Source organism: Carettochelys insculpta, chromosome 11 (genome assembly GCF_033958435.1).
Source record: "Carettochelys insculpta isolate YL-2023 chromosome 11, ASM3395843v1, whole genome shotgun sequence".
Classification (NCBI taxonomy): Eukaryota; Metazoa; Chordata; order Testudines; family Carettochelyidae; genus Carettochelys; species Carettochelys insculpta.
In genome coordinates, this window is record NC_134147.1 from 15,112,230 (window position 1) to 15,131,192 (window position 18,963).

General features: G+C 44.5%; 1 long non-coding RNA gene across 1 annotated transcript in view; it reads left to right on the top strand.

The window, feature by feature from the left end:
- Positions 1-268: 268 nt before the first annotated feature.
- The window catches only part of LOC142019150 (uncharacterized), a 55,058-nt gene continuing 36,363 nt past the window's right edge, over positions 269-18,963 (top strand). The window contains exon 1 of the long non-coding RNA XR_012646999.1: positions 269-814. This is a non-coding gene — a long non-coding RNA (uncharacterized LOC142019150). The remainder of the gene's footprint in view (positions 815-18,963) is intronic.

Sequence of the window (18,963 nt, forward strand, 5' to 3'; positions counted from 1 at the left end):
CCGTGTATGCCGCCTCGACTCGCTCATTGGACAAAGGGCTGGTGGGCACCTCGCCGGTAGAGCGGGCCGTCCATCATCGGAGAGTCTCCGCTCTCATTGGACCGAAGACCGTGTGGCTCCGCCTCCGGAGAGAATTGTGCCCTTTCATTGGAGGACAGTCCCCCTCAGACTTGCCTATCACGTATTTGGGGGGGGGGGGGTCAGCCTCCGTCTTCGGCGCCAATCGCCGTGATTGGGAGGTGGGGCTGAGCCGTTATCTAGGCTTCACCGCCTTTTCCCGCCTTAACGGGGAAGCTTCGGTGCTTCGGACCTCAGCTGTCTCCTCCTGCTGGGGGCCAGAGGTGCAGCTCACCCCCGGTCGGGCTCAGGGCGCCTGCGAGCCGTTGGATCAAACCAAACGCTGGGGTGGGAGCGCCTGGCTCCAGTAGAATGCCGCGCGCCTGCGCATCCCGCCCAGTTTTCTCGGACGGCGGTTTAGCCGCCCCTCCTCAAGCTGAGTTGGCAGCGCAGTGAGGGGCCGTTGGGCTCAGTGCCGCTGTCCGAGCAGCCCTCGCCCTGCTGCCCCTGGCTGGGGGCGCGGGACCTGAGCACATCACAGCCCTGAGACTAGGGCTGTTGTCCCCTGGTGTGACCCTGAATTCGTGCTCCCTTCTGCCCGTTGAGACCGCCACGTGTTTGTAAACAGAATGGCAGGACCTGGCCCGGCCACCTTGGACCAACCTGCACAGCTGCTTCTCGCTATCGCCAAACCTTTAATCTGCAAACCAGTGTGAGCACCTGGAATGATTGTGTTTCCAAGGGGCTTGTGCAAGTGGTAAGCTGCATGCTGGTGTGCAGTACTCATTGCCACTCAGGTAGCACAGACGGGGAAGAGGGCTCACTTGCACGTGCTGAAATCGTGTTGTGTCATTGTGTATACAGGCAAGAGGAGGAACAGGGAATGAAGAGGAAAAATATATTTGGAGAGGAGTTGAGTTTACTGCCAGTCTACCAAATTATTTGTGCTTGGGCGTGTACACCCGTGCAATGTCCAGCACTAGGCGGGGCCACATCCCCGTCCTGCTTTTGCTGATGCAGAACGGAAAATCTGCGCTTCTTATGTTTAAAAAAAAATTGGGGGACTTGGGGGTTCTTCCTGAGAAACTATCTAAATGGTTATTCAATTTCCTGCATTTTAGAAGATTTCTAATAATGTCAAAGGCTAGATTTTATGTGAAATCTGATTATTTGTTTTCTCCATGCCTGGGAAGGGAGAGGGAACAGGAGGTCCACTTCCTTTCTTTTCTGGTAGGGGAGAGAAGCAATAGCAGTTTCTCCTTCCTGTCCGCTCCTAGAGGGGGGAAAGGAGCTGGCAGTGTGACAGATCTTTGCTTAAAAAAGAAAAAAAAAGGTGACTAGGAGGAATCCATTGAGTTGGGTCAGCAAGCTGCAGCTCCGGAGCTGCATGTGGCTCTTTAAAAACCCATGTACAGCTCGTAGAGCTGCTGCTGACCCCTCTTGTGGCTCCCTGTGCTGCCCCAGCTGAAATAATGGAACTAAATTGAATTAGTTTAATGGACGGCAGACCATGCACATGGGGGAAGTGTGCAGGAGGAGGGGTGGCCATGCCTGCCTCTTCTGGAGCTGTGCCGCCGTGCTGTTGCAGGCACTTTCTGGCCTGAAAAGTTGGGAGGAGGTGGGTCAGGTCAGGTCAGGCAATTGTCCGGGTTCACTGGGCAGGTTGGGGCAGGGCAACTGAGGTGGGTTAAACCTGGGGATGGGAGAGTGGATTTGGGGGTTGAGGCAGATAAAGATAGGGTAACAACTTTCTAACTGGGGGTGTTTGCACTTTTCTTAAATTAGAGGTGACAAAATACGGTTTGATGTTCTTTATTAAGGACAGTCTCCTATTCATGTGCATTGCGGCTCTTGAAGTATTGATTTTGTAATGGAATTTGAAAAAATGGCTCTTCTCACTATTTCAGTTGTAGACCCCTGCATTGGGTCCTATCTTCTTCTCTGTTGTTGCTCCTATGCTTGCTGTCAAGAAGGCTGGAAATGTCAGAAACTTCTCAGGTACCTTGAGGTACCTTGATTCAGACTTTGATGTTGTCCCCACAGTGGGATATCAATGGGAGAAACAGTCCTGTTGACTTCCCTTACTCCTTGCAAGGTGTACCAGAGTCAACAGGAACACCTTCAATGTTCAGTTTAATCTGTCTCTACTGTTACTTGTCCTCCATGGCTATGTCTACACTAGCCCAAATCTTCAAAATAGCCATGCAAGTGACCATTTCGAAGATTACCAATGAGGGGGTGAAATGCATATTCAGCGCCTCATTAGCATGCTGGCAGCTGCAGCTCTTTGAAATTACCACTTTTTGCTGCCATGCAGCTCGTTCAAGCGAGGGTCCTTTTTGAAAGGACCCTGGGAACTTCAAAATCCCCTTATTCCTATCTGCTTTCCATCTGGACAAGCCGCATGGCAGCGAAAAACAGCAATTTTTAAGAGCCGCAGCCGGCGGCATGCTAATGAGGCAGTGGTCTGAGTTGGGGGCTGTAGGTGATGACCAGTGGTGCAACGAATTATTAAAGACCTACAACCTATTCTTAATCTGGATGCTACACTCCAGAAGGCCCTGGGTGACATGTCTGTTCTCTCCTACAATCTGCCAACTTCATGAGGATCCTCGCTAACAGCCACAGTCTATACCCCAGGAACACCAGTCCTGGAACCTTTCCCTGCAACAAAGCCCACTGCCAGCTTTGTCCACATATCTTCTCTGAAAATACCATCACTGGACCTAACCAGGTTACTCACAGAATCACAGGCACTTTCTCATGCTCCTCTATTAACATCATATATGCCATCATGTGCCAACAATGCCCAGATGCTTTGTATATTGGACAGATGTCTAACTCCCTTAGACAAAGGGTCAGCGGGCACAAAAGAGACATCAAAACACTCCAGATCCACAAACCAGTTAGTCAACATTTTAATGGAATGGGGCATTCTGTCAATGACCTAAAGGTATGTGTGTTACTGAAGAGGAATTATCGCACCGTTTTGGAAAGAGAAGTGGACGAGCTGACTTTTATATTCAAATTTGGCACATTAACACATGGTTTAAATCGTGATGGGAACTTTGAGTCACGATAGGGGCTCGTCTGCATACTTGGCTCAATCTAATTCTTGACCTCCCCCCCGCACCCCTCCGCTCTCTGATTTGCTCACCTTGATTATCTTTTTCTGATTTGTCCTCCTTGCTTACTGTTTTTGGTTCTCTGTGCCTTAAATATTGAGTCTGTTCTGGTCTGGCTATGGTCTGAAGAAGTGGGTCTGTCCCACGAAAGCTCACCTAACAAACTATTTTGCTAGTCTTTAAAGTGCTACTTGACTGCTTTTTGTTTTGATAGTGTATAGACTAGCACGGCTTACTCTCTGTTTTCTACAGCTACCTCTGTGTGACTACTCACCATGCAAGGTGCTACATTTCGCCATTTGAAATGGAAAACCATCAACTACATGCAAAACTCGCACAGATCCTTTCCACAGCTGAAGAAGTGGGTCTGTTCCATGAAAGCTCATCACCTATTAAATCATTTTGTTAGTCTTTAAAGTGCTACAAGACTGCTTTTTTACATTGAAAATGTTACTGATTGCTGAGAATTTCTCTTCCAGGCACTGCCCCTCCGTTGGCCAATCAGAGCAACAGGAGGGCAGTGCCTCGGAGAGGAAGTGAGAAAAGCTTTCCAGGGAGCATATTTCCACTGCCATTCCCCCAGCTACAGGAGAGGGGCTGCAGCTCCCTGGGCTGGGCTCCATCACCCAGACTATTCCACCCCCAGCCTGTTCTAGCCCCCTCCTGCCCAGACCATCACTCTCAGCCTGTTTTTGTAACCTTCCTCCTGCCTCGATCCCTCCATCTCCACCTGGCTCCTGCACCCTTCCTCCCACCCAGACCACCCATCCTCAGCCTATTCCTGAACAAGCCCTACCACCCGAACCCCCATGTCTAGCCCGCTCCTGAGCCCTAACCACCCAAGCCTACTCCCACACACACTAAATCCTGACCCCCATTTTTGGTCCCTCCCTGGACCTCCAGAAGAGTTAATCTGGCCAGGAAGAAGCCCAGAAACGTACTTGTGTGTCTTGCTTCTCAGATTTCCTTCTTGGTTTGTCAGTCTTATCTCTCTTTTATTGGGTTCTGTGCATGAGGGGAGAAAGGAGCTTGAACTGAAGTACCAGTGGAATGTTTTTATGTCTGTCTCTTCCTTCGGGTACAAGTTGAGAAGTTATCAATATACTTGTCAGCCACAGAAAGAGAAAAAAGGATCTGTGCCTTGGTTTTAACGACCAAAGCAATAATTTGCCAAAGAAATTAAAGTGATGTGTGGGAAAGGACAGAGGCTTGTGGAATTGCTATCCTCCCAGGGGTATAAGGAGGCATTGCTCTGCATGCAACTGGAAGGCTGCTCCCATTCCTGCCTCTCACTGAGTTTCAGCGCCAATGTACAAGGCAGTGACAGTGAGATCTGGCCCAGCTAGGGTAAGCGAGTTTCTCCCTGCAGTGTTATTGGCAGGTAGAAACCTGAGCAGTGGTTTGTCTCAGGGATCCAGATTGCAATGCTACCGATGTGCATTTGGCTTGACCATCCATCCATCATTTTAGGATCCCTCACAAATAGGAAACTGAGGCAAACTGCTCCTACCCTCGTCAGCCCTGTGTTCCACATGAAAAATAATAAGACCATAAGAATGGCAGTATAGGGGCTAGTCAGTGGCCCATGTAGCTCAGTATTTTGTCCTCCAACAGTGGTCTGTGTCGGATGCTTTGGGGGAATAAATGGGACAGTTTGAGTGATCCATCTCCAGTCATCCAGTTCCAAGTTCTGACAATCAGAGTGTAGGTATCCCAGGAGTATGGATTTCCTTCTTGGCTAATCATAGGGTTGGAAGAGACCTTAGGAGGTCACAAAGTCCAACCTCTGCTCAAAGCAGGACCCGTTCCAACTAAATTATCCCAGTCAAGCCAGAACTAAATCATTTGTTACGTGAGAACTTAAAAACCTCTAAAGAGGGTGGTTCCACTGCCTCTGTAGGTAACCCATTCCAGTGCTTCTCTACCCTCTTGGTGAAATAGTTTTTCCTAATATCCAACCTAGTCCTCTCACACTGTTGCTTGAGACCATTGCTGTTCATTCTGTAATCTGTCACCACTGAGAACAGCCTCTCTCCATCCTCTTTGTAATCCCCATTCAGGTAGTTGAAGGCTGCCATCAAATTCCCCATCACTTTCTATAGACTAAATAAGCCTAAATCCCTCTGCTTCTCCTCCTATGTCATGTGCTCTAGCTCCCTAATCATTTTTGTTGCCCTCCTCTGGACTGTCTCTAATACATCCACATCCTTTTTATAATGGGGGGCTGAGAATTTGAGACAATATTCCAGATGTGGCCTCCCCATTGTTGAATAAAGGGAAATAATCACTTCCCTAGATCTGCTGGCAATGCTCCTACTAATGCTTCTGGGCTACAAAGGCACATAGTTGACTCATGTCCACCTTCTCATCCATTATAATGCTCAATTTCTTTTCTGCAGAGCTGCTGTTTGGCCAGTCAGTCCCCAGCCTGTAGTAGTTTTGGGGATTTTTATGTCCTAAGGGCAGGACTCTGCCCTTGTCCTTGTTAAACCTTGTCATATTTCTCTTGGCTCAGTCTTCCAATATCTGATAGCCAGTACATAGGGGAATCTTTAAGATGGCTACCCAGCTGACGTAAGCAGTTGAAGAGTGATTCATCCATGATGCTGAGTATCTATCAGGACTGTCTTGGTGAACAGCTGCAGGCAATTGTCCATCATGCCTTGTGATATTGCCTTCACCAGTCCCTGCTGCTTAAGGAGAGAGTTTTTTCATTCCCATGTCTGTCCTGCTGTCTGAGTGAGTCTTCTTAATTTTGCTTTAAGGGGGCGCATTCATGGTGTTTCTTCTGCTGACTTGACACTTCCCTGAGTGCGGTTGGCAACTTGGAAGTGGAACAAGTGAAGGTCTGATGCCTCTATTGAGTGCTGAAAGCCAGGTCAAGCTAAAATTCAATTTTTCTGTCACAGTAGGCAAAGCTGTGTCCCCAACAGGCTGACTGTTGCCTTTTTATGTCTTTACACTTGGTTGTAATTTAATACATTTTTCCTGGCATACGGAGACAGTGGTTCTGCTGCAGTGTCAAAAACTTCTATTAAGGCTCTGTTCTGTGGATGACAGATGTACCTCTCTGAGGCTATGTCTAGATTACAGTGATTTGTCAACCGCAGTTTTTGTCGGAAGATATCTTCTGACAAAACTTCTGTCAATAGATCGTGGCCAAATTGCCAAGTGGATTGCAAGAGCAATCTGCTCCGTCAACAGAGTGGCCAGACTGCCCGGCCGGTCTCCCAACAAAATGGTCAACTGTAAGCATGGCGGACAGGGTGGCCTGGTGTCCCAAAAGCCCTGTTTGCTGACAGAGGGCCTCCCAGAATGTACAGACTGGCTTTCTGTCAACAGAGGCATTATGCCTCGTGGGGAGCAGGATAAGACTGTGGACAAAAGTGCTGCATTCAGTTGATTTATTGTTGACAGGATGCCTTGGTAAGCTTGACATTCCGTAGGTTTTGTCAAGAAAACACCAATTTTGTTGACAAAACCCTCTAGTGTAGACATAGCCTGAGATTACAGTAGTCCCTTGAGTGGTGCGAGGGTTGTGTTCCCATGCACCCTCACATGACTTGAATTTCATGTCAGTCAGGGGCCAGCTTTTTCCACCAGCGGAACACATGTTCTGCAGCTATGGAGGCAGTAGGAGCACCTGGAGCTACTTTGAAAGGTTAAGTCCTGGGGTTGAGGGGGACAGTTGGGGAAGGTTAAGTCTGGTGATGTGTTGGGGCCATGGGAGGGGGGCAGGGAGGATTAAGTGTGGGGTGGGTTAAGGTTGCAGGGGGAGTGTGGGGTAGTGGGCTGGGCGCTGGGGGTGTGTGTGAGCTGGGCATGGGGGGTGGTGAACTGGGACAGCACAAGGCGGTGGGGTTGGGTGGGGTTTGAACCAGAGCTGGGCATGGGGGTGTGTGAACTGGGGCAGCAGGGGATTGAACCAGGGCTGTGCGGGGCAGTGGGGGGTTGAACCAGGCCGTGCAGGATGGTAGGGGCTTGAACCACGGCCAGGGGCTTGAACCAGGGCCAGGGGGAGCAGGATTTTGAGTTGTGCTTAACTCTCAGTCATGCATTTCAAGGGATTACTGTATTCACCATGCAAGATCCCGCAGTTCTCCCTTTGGACACAAGATGGAGTGTGAATACTCGGTATAGAGACTTGCCAATGGTGGCATTCAGTGGTGAAATGCAGTTGCTCAGAAGTAGTATCCTCATTCTTTGAGCCTTTTACCTTTCAGTGGCCTACAATAGTTCATTACTGGCTTGGGAACAAGAACTGACTCACTGAAGAAAAATAGGTATGTTTTTGTGTTTATTCTGCATGAGTCACAGTGAGCAAGTGTTCAGTTAAAAGTGATGTATCTCCTTGGAGAGGTTTGTAGCCAAATTTCTGACAGCTAATGTTTCACACAGCATAATGCCATATAGTGGATATTTCTGGAGGACACTGTGGGATGGAACAGAATGCTTTAAAGAGAAAAGGTCCCCCTCCTGCTAGATGAATGATGAGGAGAACCTGTGGCATTCCTCAGAAATGAAGTATTTATTTCCAAAGCAGGAAATATTTGCTCAGTTACCATATTCTACCGAGGTTGCCACTTTGACTGATGGACATGGCTTCATCTGTGACAATTGCTCACTATGTCATAATTAGTAAGTTTCATTTCTCTTGTAGTAGGGAACAAAAGTGATCTCTATTTCACTCAGTCATAAACTCCCCTGCTATTGAAGTGTTTGCTTTTTTCCTTAGTGAATGATTTTTTTTATCAAATTCTGTTCCTTTCTCTGTGTTTATAAATAAGGGACAGCTGTCCAGCCATCCTGTTGGCCTGAACTTAATTTTAATTTACAGAGTTTACTGTACAGCACCAATATTCTTAAAAGGGATTGAAGGAGGGACGCAGAAACTACAGTTTAAGTGTAACATGCTAGGAAAGTCTCCATAGCATGGGCTCTCAACCTGGAGGGGACAGTCGGTTAGGGAGTGTCAACAGTTCTAAGCAGTTTTGTTTTTTGTTTTTTTAAACCATCCTCCCTTTCCTTATGGGGTGGGTACCTAAAACATTTTGCTTTCTTAGACAAAGTTTGAAAAAGTTTGACTGCACTAAAATTAGGGTAAGTACCAAGGAAATCAGAATAGCTATATAAACGTATTGTTTTGGAGCATTGGTGAGTTCACAGGCATGTTGAAGAAAGTATAGTCTGATCTTCATGTGGTGAAAATTGGCCCTTTGCCATTAACTGCTGTGCAACTTCATCAGTTTATAACTCCTGAGGACCTGGCTGACAATTTACTAACACAGCGGTATTAAAGAATGTGCAAGATTAGAAATTATGATTAAATTTTTATTAAAATTGGCCTAATAACTGTTGGCAGAGAGCAGTAGTAAGTGGACACAAATAGGGCTTTCAGTCTTCTGACTTTCTGATTGAATACAATTGCCACTAGTAATAAAGAGTACTTCAGCCACTCCAGTGTGAGGAAAAAAAAGTGTCTGAGGAAAGGCCCACAGAAAGTGTTACTTCTAATCTTGTTCATTCTGTACAACAGTGCTGTGCAGGAAGGGGTACAATTTGTAAGTGGTACATAACTCAGAGGTTTGATCAAAATAGCAAATAGGAGAAAGAATGGTACATAGGAGAGGGGAAAGGGAAAGCATCTCAAGCGAAAATTAATATGAAGAAGATGTAAACTGGTGACTTGGAAAGCAGTGCTGTCATCATTGGTGACAGTAAACAAGATATTAATTTAAGAAAAAAGGGATTGTGTGAACTTGAAATAATTTGTGGTACCAGTTGGGAAACCAAGTGCAAAAACTTTGAGACAATTTTATGCAAAATATTTCAATCCCCATTTTTCTGCCACTCTCTTCCTTATGACCATCAACTCATTTTACATAGAGTTATGAGAGTCTGATAACTTTTGAACTCAGTTCCTGTAAGTTGCTGTATACGAGCTTGTTCATGTAGACAGGGATCTGACAACAGAGATCAGCTTGCAGGATTGGGGTTGGTTGCTACTAGTTCTCGGCCTGATTTGAAATACTATGCAACAGTATGCTTTATATTCTACTTTCAATCCCCTGATTCTTTCAGTGTCTGCACACACCAAGTAGTTTTTTATTTTGATCTTATTCTTTACTTTTTATAATTCTATGCTGTGTTTAATAAATATCAAATGGAATTAATGGGATGACTGTTTACAACTCTTGAAACCTGTGGTACAGACAATGAAGTCCCAGAGTGTTGGAAGAAGAGAGATTCTTACAAATTACTCATCTGAAGTTCTGAGACTTGTAGCCATATTTAAAAAATATGTTTAGTGTGACAGTTGTCGAGGTATAAAATGCTTGAGCAAATGGAAATCTAAGCTGAGAAGCTCAGTAATGTTTTGCTCATAGAAAACCCATACAGCAAGTAAACAGGCATTACCCTGGATACAAGAATATATTCTGGTTTGTTAATTAGTGTAAGAAAAAAAGGGGGAGTGGGCACTATACTCAGCAAATAAAATTTAAAAGCACACACGTTCAGAATGATATACTTGCGGCTGTTGAGTGCTCCAGCTGTGGAGAAGGACCATCTCAGAGAAATACATACTGTAGAAAGCCACATATACAGGAGGCTAATATTTTTTCTTGAGACTTAAATTTTAAATAATTGACAGTTCTTTCGTGAAACACATTCATTCGCATTAGGAGGTAAATTTATGAGGAATTCATTGTGCTTGGCCAAATATGGCTAGTCAGAATAAATTTCATAGGATGCAAACCTAAGCATTATTTGTTAAATTTTTTTCCAGAAATCTGCAGTTTCCATTCATTGCAGGTTGAGTTGTGGATGCTCCTTGCTTAGAGAAATCAGGCTGCAGTGATTAATGCAATACACGCTAAAGTTTCCTGCATAGAATCTGCTTCTTCTGTTTAATTTTTCTAAATTACTCTTTTAGTAACTTATTCCATCTTCTAAGTTGCTTTCCTACCACTATTACCTTCCAAACAGTGTTATCCTTTGAAATAATAATCAACTAGTAAGACACACAACAGAGCGTATACAGCAAGAAGTCCTGTGGGACCTTATAGACTAACAGATATTTTGGACAATAAGCTTTCACGGGCAAAGACCCACTTTGTCAGATGCACTGAAGTGTAGAGTCCAGAGGCAGGTCTTAAATATATAGGCTCATGAAAAGAAGGGAATACCAATCAAGAGGAAGGCCAGAGTTGATGAGAAGAAACTGCTTTTGTTGTCCCTGAAACAAACTTCACTGCCAACTCTGCCCACATATCTACACCCGTGACAGTATCACATCACCACATCATCAGGGCTCTTTCACCTGCACATCCACTAATGTAATACTGTAATCCCTCAAGATACATGAGGGTTATGTTCCATACAACCCTTGTGTACCCTGAAACTCACATAAGTTAGGGGCTTGGGTAGTGGGTTGGGGGTGGAGGGGTTAAGCCTGGGGTGGGTTAGGGCTGCAGGGGAGACCGGGGGGTGGACTTGAGGTGGATCTGCGGCGGGAGGGTAGGGAACGGGGCAGGCAGGGTGGAGCCGGGGCATGTGGTGGTGACTTGAGCCCCCTTTTCCCCCCTGGCAGCAGTCAGGAAGAGCTGGCTGCTGCCAACTTTGTTCCCGTTTGACAAGTGATCTCCTACGCCCCCACGCACACCTCAATGAATCTCAAGAGTTTACTGTATATAGTGTGAATCAGGGGTCAGCTGCCTAAGAGCAGGGTCGTGCACTCTGAGACCTTACTGCATAAGCCAACATGTGCCAGCAATACCCCTCTTCCATATACATTGGCCATACTGGACAGTCTGTACATGAAAGAACAAATGGACACAAATCAGATATCAGGAACAGTAACATACAAAAACCTGTAGGAGAACACTTCCGTCTCCCTGGACACTCAGTATCAGATTTAAAAGTAGCCATCCTGCACAAAAAAACTTCAAAAACAGACTCCAAAGAGAAACTACAATTCATTTTCAAATTTGACACCATCAGTCAAGGATTGACAAAGATGGGGAGTGGTTGGCCAATTACGAAAGCAGTTTCTCCCTCTTGGTGTTCAAACCTCCACATCAGCTGCTGGAAGAGAGCCACATCCTCCCTGACTGAATTCACTCAGTCAGCTCTGGCATTCCTCTTGATGGGTACTCCTTTCTTTTCATGAGCCTGCATATTTAGACCTGCCTGTGGACTCTCCACTCCAATGCATCTGACAAAGTGGGTCTTTGCCCACAAAAGTTTAGGCTTCAAAATCTGTCTGTCTATAAGGTGCCACAGGACTTCTTGTTTTTGTGGATAAAGACTAACATGGCTACCCCCTGATACTTGTCAACAGAGTATGTGTCGGATGCCATTAAGCTTGTTTACATTTATAACAATTTTATTTTTGGTTTGTAGGAAAGATAGGCAGCATATGTGATTGGCAAATTACAATAAATAGACAACAAGATACCAGTTTTTAAATATTTTACATTTTTGATTCATCTTTCAAGAATGAAGAATTAGGGCTAGTACCTGGTGCACTGCTACAATTGGGGTAGGATGCTTTTGTGAAGAGATCTTGCTCCATGCTACCTGATTTATCAAATAAGCCTAGTACTCTTTTGCAGAATAACTGATCAGGACTTTCACCTGAAAAAGCAAAAGCAGGACATTCTGGCCTGCATGCTTCAGAAAGGTCACTAGTACTTGCAAGCATTTCGCCTGTTGTACTAGAGATATAATCTTTGATGTTGATTCCTCTGATCAACTCTTCAAAATACCATCTCACTGAAATTTTATATTTTGATGGATCCTGACACACTGACTTTCCTTCTATAAGTTTTTCCATCTTTCTCCTGAGTTTTTTATCCTCCTGAAGAAACTGCACTGAATTTGAATGTTGTTCCAAAAGAGTTTTCATTTGCTGATAAAGCTGCCTGGGAGCTTCAGTTTCACTCTCTACGAGCTGCAATTTTTCTAATTTTGTTGAATAGTCCTGGTGTAATTTTGCCTTCAGTTCTGAAATTCTGCACCTTATCCCTTTCAGTAAACTGATCCCAACTGTGTCAATCATCACCTTGGTGTCTGTTGTGCTGGATATGAGTTCGCTGATCAATTTTTCTGTTTCCTGTTTAAAATAAGTTTATGCAAGGCTTGTTAGTAATGTCAACAAGTAGTATGAAAATTAGTTAAAAGTACAAGAAGCTATTTAACTTTCAAAAAGTAATTTTGGATCTAGATGTACATTTTAGGCCTTAAATTTTAAATCATTTTAAACTTTGTCTCCCATTTATGCTCAAAAGGTGTAAATAATTGCAGTTACATTTTGTAGCACTTTTCTTTCATAGTTCTGCAAAGATGAGACAGGTCATTAGTCCTTTCAAGGGCAGCAAGAGTTTGTGGGCAAATGATTTCCTTCTTGTACTGTGTACAACTCATATGGACTCTGAGGCCAGAAGCAACCATCATGGTCACCTAGTCTGAACTCCTGCATGTTGCATGCCACAATTTCACCCACGTACTCCCTCAGTAGGCCCATAATCTAAATTACTGAAGTCTCGCATTTTAATTTAAAGACTGTAAGTTTCAAAGCTTTTAACCGAAACCAGCAGGTGGCACGTGTCATGTGCTGCAAAGGAAGGCAGAATTAAAAACATCAGGGTTTCTGCCAATCTGATCTGGGAAAAATTCCTTCCTGACCCCATATACGATAATCTACTAGACCCTGAATGCGTGGGCAAGACCCACCAGCCAGACACCAGGGATACATTTCTTTAGCGTAACTCAGATCTCTCATCATTTAGAGTCCAATCTCTGACCATTCACCAAGGTTCCATTATGTCTTATAAACTTACCCAGTCTTGAAACAAACTACTCTTTTTGGAAGCCTGTTCCTAAGCTCTACTCCTCTAATGGTTAGAAGGCTTTGTAAAATTTTAAGCCTAAACTTGTTGATACCTGTTTTGTATCTATTTGTTCTTGGCCCTTCACTTACATTTTTAATTCAGCTCCATCTCTGGTGCTTATCCATGTGATGTATTTATGGAGAGTAGTAATGTCATATCTTCCCTATACCTTCACTGTGTTAGTCTAAACAAATCAAGCTCCAGAAATTTCCTCTTGAGTGGTTCTCCATTTGTCTGATCATCTTAGGATCCCTTCTCTGCACATATTACAGTTTAAATTTGTAATTCATCTTTCTTAGAAGTGGAAGACCAGAATTGCACACAGTATTCCAAATGAAGGTTCACCTGTGCCTTGTAAAATGGTAAAAATTCTTCCCTAGCTCTACTGGGAATTGGGATTGCATAAGATTTGTTCACTGCTGTGTCACACGTGCAGCTCATAGTCATCCTGTGGTCAACCAATGCCCCCAGTCTTTCTCTTCCTCTGTACTTCCACTTGATAATCCCTCATTTTAACTCTTGTTGTTAATCCTGAAGTGGATGACCTTTCGCCTTGTCCCATTTCCATTACTCCAATTTTCAAGGTCATTCATATCTTCTTGTATGACCCAGCCAAGGTCAGGCATCCACAGAGGATTGATAGCCTAGAAGGAATAGGGTTATAAAGCTCACATGGCCCCAGACAGAAAGGGACAGTGTCACCAGGGAAGCTACTCATACCATTAACTCTAGCAAAATTGTCATCACTGTTTCCAAAGCTACATACAGTCTACATGCCCACTCTTCTCGTGTTGGCAATAACAAATCTAAAAGGTATTTTAATAATTCTTTCACAGAGTGAGTTGTCACTTAAAGAAGGTAGTGGGTCAGCTGCACCGATGCCAGATTTAGTGACAAATGGTCAGGTGACTAAAGTCAGCCTTTCTGGGGAAATAGAAGCAGCCTATTCAATTCAGTGTTCAGTGAGATGGAACCACCTGTGAGGGACTTCAAGAAAAATAGCCTTTGGAGTTTGTGATTTATAAAAGACCTCAAGGTCTCAGGGTTATTGGAAGAGACCCTGGAAAGAAGTTGAGGCTACTTGGTGGCAGACAGCCTAATTGTTTAGCACTCCCAGGGCCAGGAACTTAATACCTTACCTCTAAGCAAACAAGCAAATATAAATGTAAAAAGCTGGCCTGATTTCAGATGAATGTAGTGTTATCTTTGTTCAGTCTAAGGAGGGGCAAACAAGAAGAGTTCCATGCTACTGGATCCTGGACCCAGTGGTTCTGTGTCCTGCAAATAACTAGGCTAGAAAATGAAAGCATATTCAACTGCATATCCTTTTGGACCTGCAAGTAAATCCCTTGCTTCAGGATGCAACAAGATTGCCCCAGAGATCAAGTAGGATTCTCCTCCCCTTCCTTCACCTTTAAATATGGTGTTATACATCTGGACTGTTGCCTTATGTTTGTTTTGTTTGTTTTTTTCCTTCCTCTGAAACATCAGACTTTGGTAATTGCTGAAGTTAGAATAGTGGGATAGATGATTGGGAAGTACAAACTGCAGGGTTAACTATGGGTTGCACTAACTCAAGCTTTCAGGGTCCATTCAGAGAATTTCCAACCTCTCCCTCCAAATGTGCTCTGCTAATTCTCCAGAATTATTCACTCATTCCAGACCAGGGAGTGATGCAACCTTAGATAATTTCGGGTGGGGTCCAGGTTTTCCTTTGTTCCCCCTAAGTGCCTTCAGGTGTACTGAGTGGGCTCTCTCAAGCCTGTCAACCAGGTAAAAACCATGGCCTCTGCTACCCCGCTGAAGGTATTCTGGAGGACAGGGTTGTGTGAACCCCCTTTGCATAGAGCACCAACCAAGATGTGTGACTGTCCGTGAGCCTGAGTTTTATAATACTTAGAACTTTTCATCATTAAAGTCTGTGATAAGTATTAACTAATTAATCCTCTTCACAATGAGGCAAGCTTTATTAACTCCATTTTACTTATTGCAGAATTAAAGACAGAGGTTATGTGATCTGGTAGCATCACAAGAGGAGTCAAGATTACAACCTAGTCTCATACTCAAACAACTAAACCAAACTATTGTATAGAACTTAATCCTTTCCTTGGGCATATGTGCCGAAACTTGTGTCAAACATCAAGTCATCTTGTCCTTTTGTTAATAAAACTGAAAGAAAGTCACTTGTACTATACCTTCCTAACTTGTCCTGTGCCTTCAGACTTCTGAAGCAACAAGTCTATATCTTTAATAAAAGTAATTTTTCTTGCTGTGTAAGCTTCGGACATTTTTGCAACACTGTGATGCTCATGGTTTCCAAAGAGCTTGCAGATTGAACAAATTGGTTCATCATCAGTCAGACACATCTAAAAAAAACCACAGTCATCTTGTAGTACAGCCATGTATGCTCACACGTTGTCAGCTGTGTAGCATGTTGACCCAGAACATTAGGCTCAGTCTGCTAAGTAAATACTGGTGCAATTGTCAAAAAAAAGTTCAGAGTGAAGCTGAGGTAGTTGTCTTCAAAAGAGAGAAATTCATGCTGCAATAACCTTCAGCTCCATTGGTGTTCTCCAATGGAGCCTTACTAATCCAAGCACCACACCTTAGACTTTCTACATCGCAAGGTGTACTCTCTCCACTTGCTAAGAATTTGTAAGGTCAGATGCTGTAAGGAAGTTAACTGTTACTCAAGCTATGTAACTACACACTGCACTGTATATTCACCAAGCATTTAACAATTGTAATATGTATTAATAATTATATCATGGTAGTGCTCAGCCATAAGTAGTGATTGTATTAAGTGCTGCAGAGGCAAACAGGAAATCACAATTACTAGTCTGAAGACCTTTTGGTGTAAGAAAGCAATGTATACATTTGCAGGGGGGAGATGCATACATACAATCAAACAGCCACCGATTTTATGTATATTACATTTTCTCATTGTCAGGAAGCAGAATTACAGGACTGTTCTTATTTGTCCATCATGTCTAATTTATTAATTGGTTGATTTCTTATATGGATCATAGCAGAAATAGGTCTTATGGTGGGAAGAGAACGATGATTAACAGATTAGTTCATGAAGGGCATTCCTTGCCCAGAGGAAGGCATAGAACTGTCGGTGTGAGAAGTGGTTGAATGTGGCTTCACTGGTGGAGTGACTTGGTAAGGCAGTGTTTCCCAAATGGTGTTCCGCAAGAAAATTCCATTACAATAGTTGACTCCTCTGTGGCTCCCTGCCCTGCCACCGCTGAAACAGTAGAACTAACTTTAATTGGTTTAACGGCTGGACAGGGAGCTGCTGAGAACCCCTCACTCACCCTGCTACCCAAGTGGTCACTCCATTCCAGTGGGCATAACTCAGCTTACCACACTCCTCGGCAACAGAACAGAACAGCTCTGCACCAGCCTTCTTTCCGCTGAGTGCATGTGGCTGCTCAGCATAGGCTCCCCAGCCAATGCCAAGGATGGTTTAGTCCCAGGACCTGGTTTGGGGCTCAGGTGGGTTAAGCATGGGGGTGGAGGGGCCAGTATGGGGCTGAGACAGGTTAAGCCTAGCAGAGAAGGGTGGGTTTGGAGCTGAGAGATAGCTCATGGGTTTGAGCATTGGCCTGCTAACCCCAAGGTTAAGAGTTCAATCCTTGAGAAGGTCGTTTAGGGCTTGGGGCAAATAGATGTCAGGTAGGGTGCTTGGTCCTGTTAATAAACATGCGGACAAGGGGCACCCAGTGGACATAATATACCTAGATTTCCAGAAAGCCTTTGACACGGTCCCACACCAAAGGCTTTTATGTAAATTAGGTGGTCATGGGATAGGAGGAAAGATCCTTTCATGGATCGGGAATTGGTTAAAAGACAGAAAACAAAGGGTGGGAATAAATGGTAAATTTTCACAATGGAGGAGGGTAACTAGTGGTGTTCCCCAGGGGTCAGTCCTGGGACCAATCCTGTTCAACTTGTTCATCAATGATCTAGAAAATGAGGTAAGCAGTGAGGTGGGAAAGTTTGCAGATGACACCAAGTTGTTCAGGACAGTCAAAACCAAAACAGATTGTGAAGAACTACAAAAAGATCTCAGCAAACTGAGTGATTGGGCAGCAAAATGGCAAATGAAATTTAATGTGGGTAAGTGTAAGGTAATGCATGTTGGAAAAAATAACCCAAATTACACGTACTACATGATGGGGTCAAATTTAGCTACGACAGATCAGGAAAGGGATCTTGGCGTTATAGTGGATAGTTCTCTGAAGACATCCACGCAGTGTGCAGCGGCAGTTAGTAAGGCAAATAGGATGTTAGGAATTATTAAAAAAGGGATCGATAATAAGACAAAAGATATCATACTTCCCCTATATAAAACTATGGTACGCCCACATCTTGAGTACTGCGTGCAGATGTGGTCTCCTCACCTCAAAAAAGATATATTGGCATTAGAAAAGGTTCAGAAAAGGGCGACTAAGATGATTAGGGGCTTGGAACGGGTCCCATATGGGGAGAGGCTAGAGAGACTGGGACTCTTCAGTTTGGAAAAGAGGCGATTGAGGGGCGATATGATAGAGGTATATAAAATCATGAATGGTGTGGAGAAAGTGAATATAGAAAAATTATTTACCTTTTCCCATAATACAAGAACTAGGGGACACCAAATGAAATTGATGGGTAGTAGGTTCAAAACTAATAAAAGGAAATTTTTCTTCACACAGCGCACAGTCAACCTGTGGAACTCCTTGCCCGAGGAGGCTGTGAAGGCCAGGACTCTATTAGGGTTTAAAAAAGAGCTTGATAAATTTTTGCAGGTTAGGTCCATAAATGGCTATTAGCCAGGGATAAAGTATGGTGCCCTAGCCTTCAGAACAAGGGCAGGAGATGGATGGCAGGAGATAAATCACTTGATCATTGTCTTCTGTTCTCCTTCTCTGGGGCACCTGGCATTGGCCACCGTCGGCAGATGGGATGCTGGGCTGGATGGACCTTTGGTCTGACCCAGTATGGCCATTCTTATGTTCTTATGTTCTTATGTTAAGAGGGCAGGGAGCTGGACTAGATGACCTCAAGGTCCCTTCCAGCACAAGGAGATGCATGTGTACAATAGTGGGGGTGGGGGGAGTGGGTTGGGGGCTGACGGGGGGTTAAGCCTAGGGGTGGGGGGAGTGGGTTTCTGGGAGGAGGAATAAAGCTTGGGGGTTGAGAGGCAGGGTTGAGGCAGATGAAGCTAAGAGAGGGGGGATAAGTCTGGAAGCAGAGGAAGGGGGATAGAGCCTGAGAAGGGGGCTCTGCAAAATTCTTTCAAGCTTCAAAGACTGGGCAGTCTTACCACAGTTCCTGTTAAAATCATGGAGGGGATCCTCAAGGAATCCATTCTGAAGCACTTGGAAGAGGGAAAAGTGATCAAGAGTAGTCAGCATGGATTCATGAAGGGCAAGTCATGCCTGACCAATCTGATTAGCTTCTGTGATGAAGAAATGGCTTTGTGGACATGGGGAAGTCAATGGATGTGACATACCTTGATTTGGCAAAGCTTTTGATACAGTCTCCCACAAGTTCATACCTGTAAATTAAGAAAGTATAATGGATGGATAGCTAGCTTGATGGACAGGCCCAACAGGTAGTGATCAATGGCTCAATGTCTGGTTGGGGTTTGGTTTCAAGTGGAGTGCCCCAAGGATCAGTTCTAGGGCCAGTACTGTTCAAATTCTTTATTAATTACCTGGATGAGGGGATGGATTGCACTCTCAGCAAATTTGCAGATGACACTAAGTTTATAGATGATGCTAAGATCCATTGGAGCTTCAAGGACGGGAGTCCAGATTGCCCTGGACGTAGCGGACACGGCGGCACGCTCAACGGCTCAACAGCTATGGCAGTGGTCATGCGCAGGGAATCCTGGC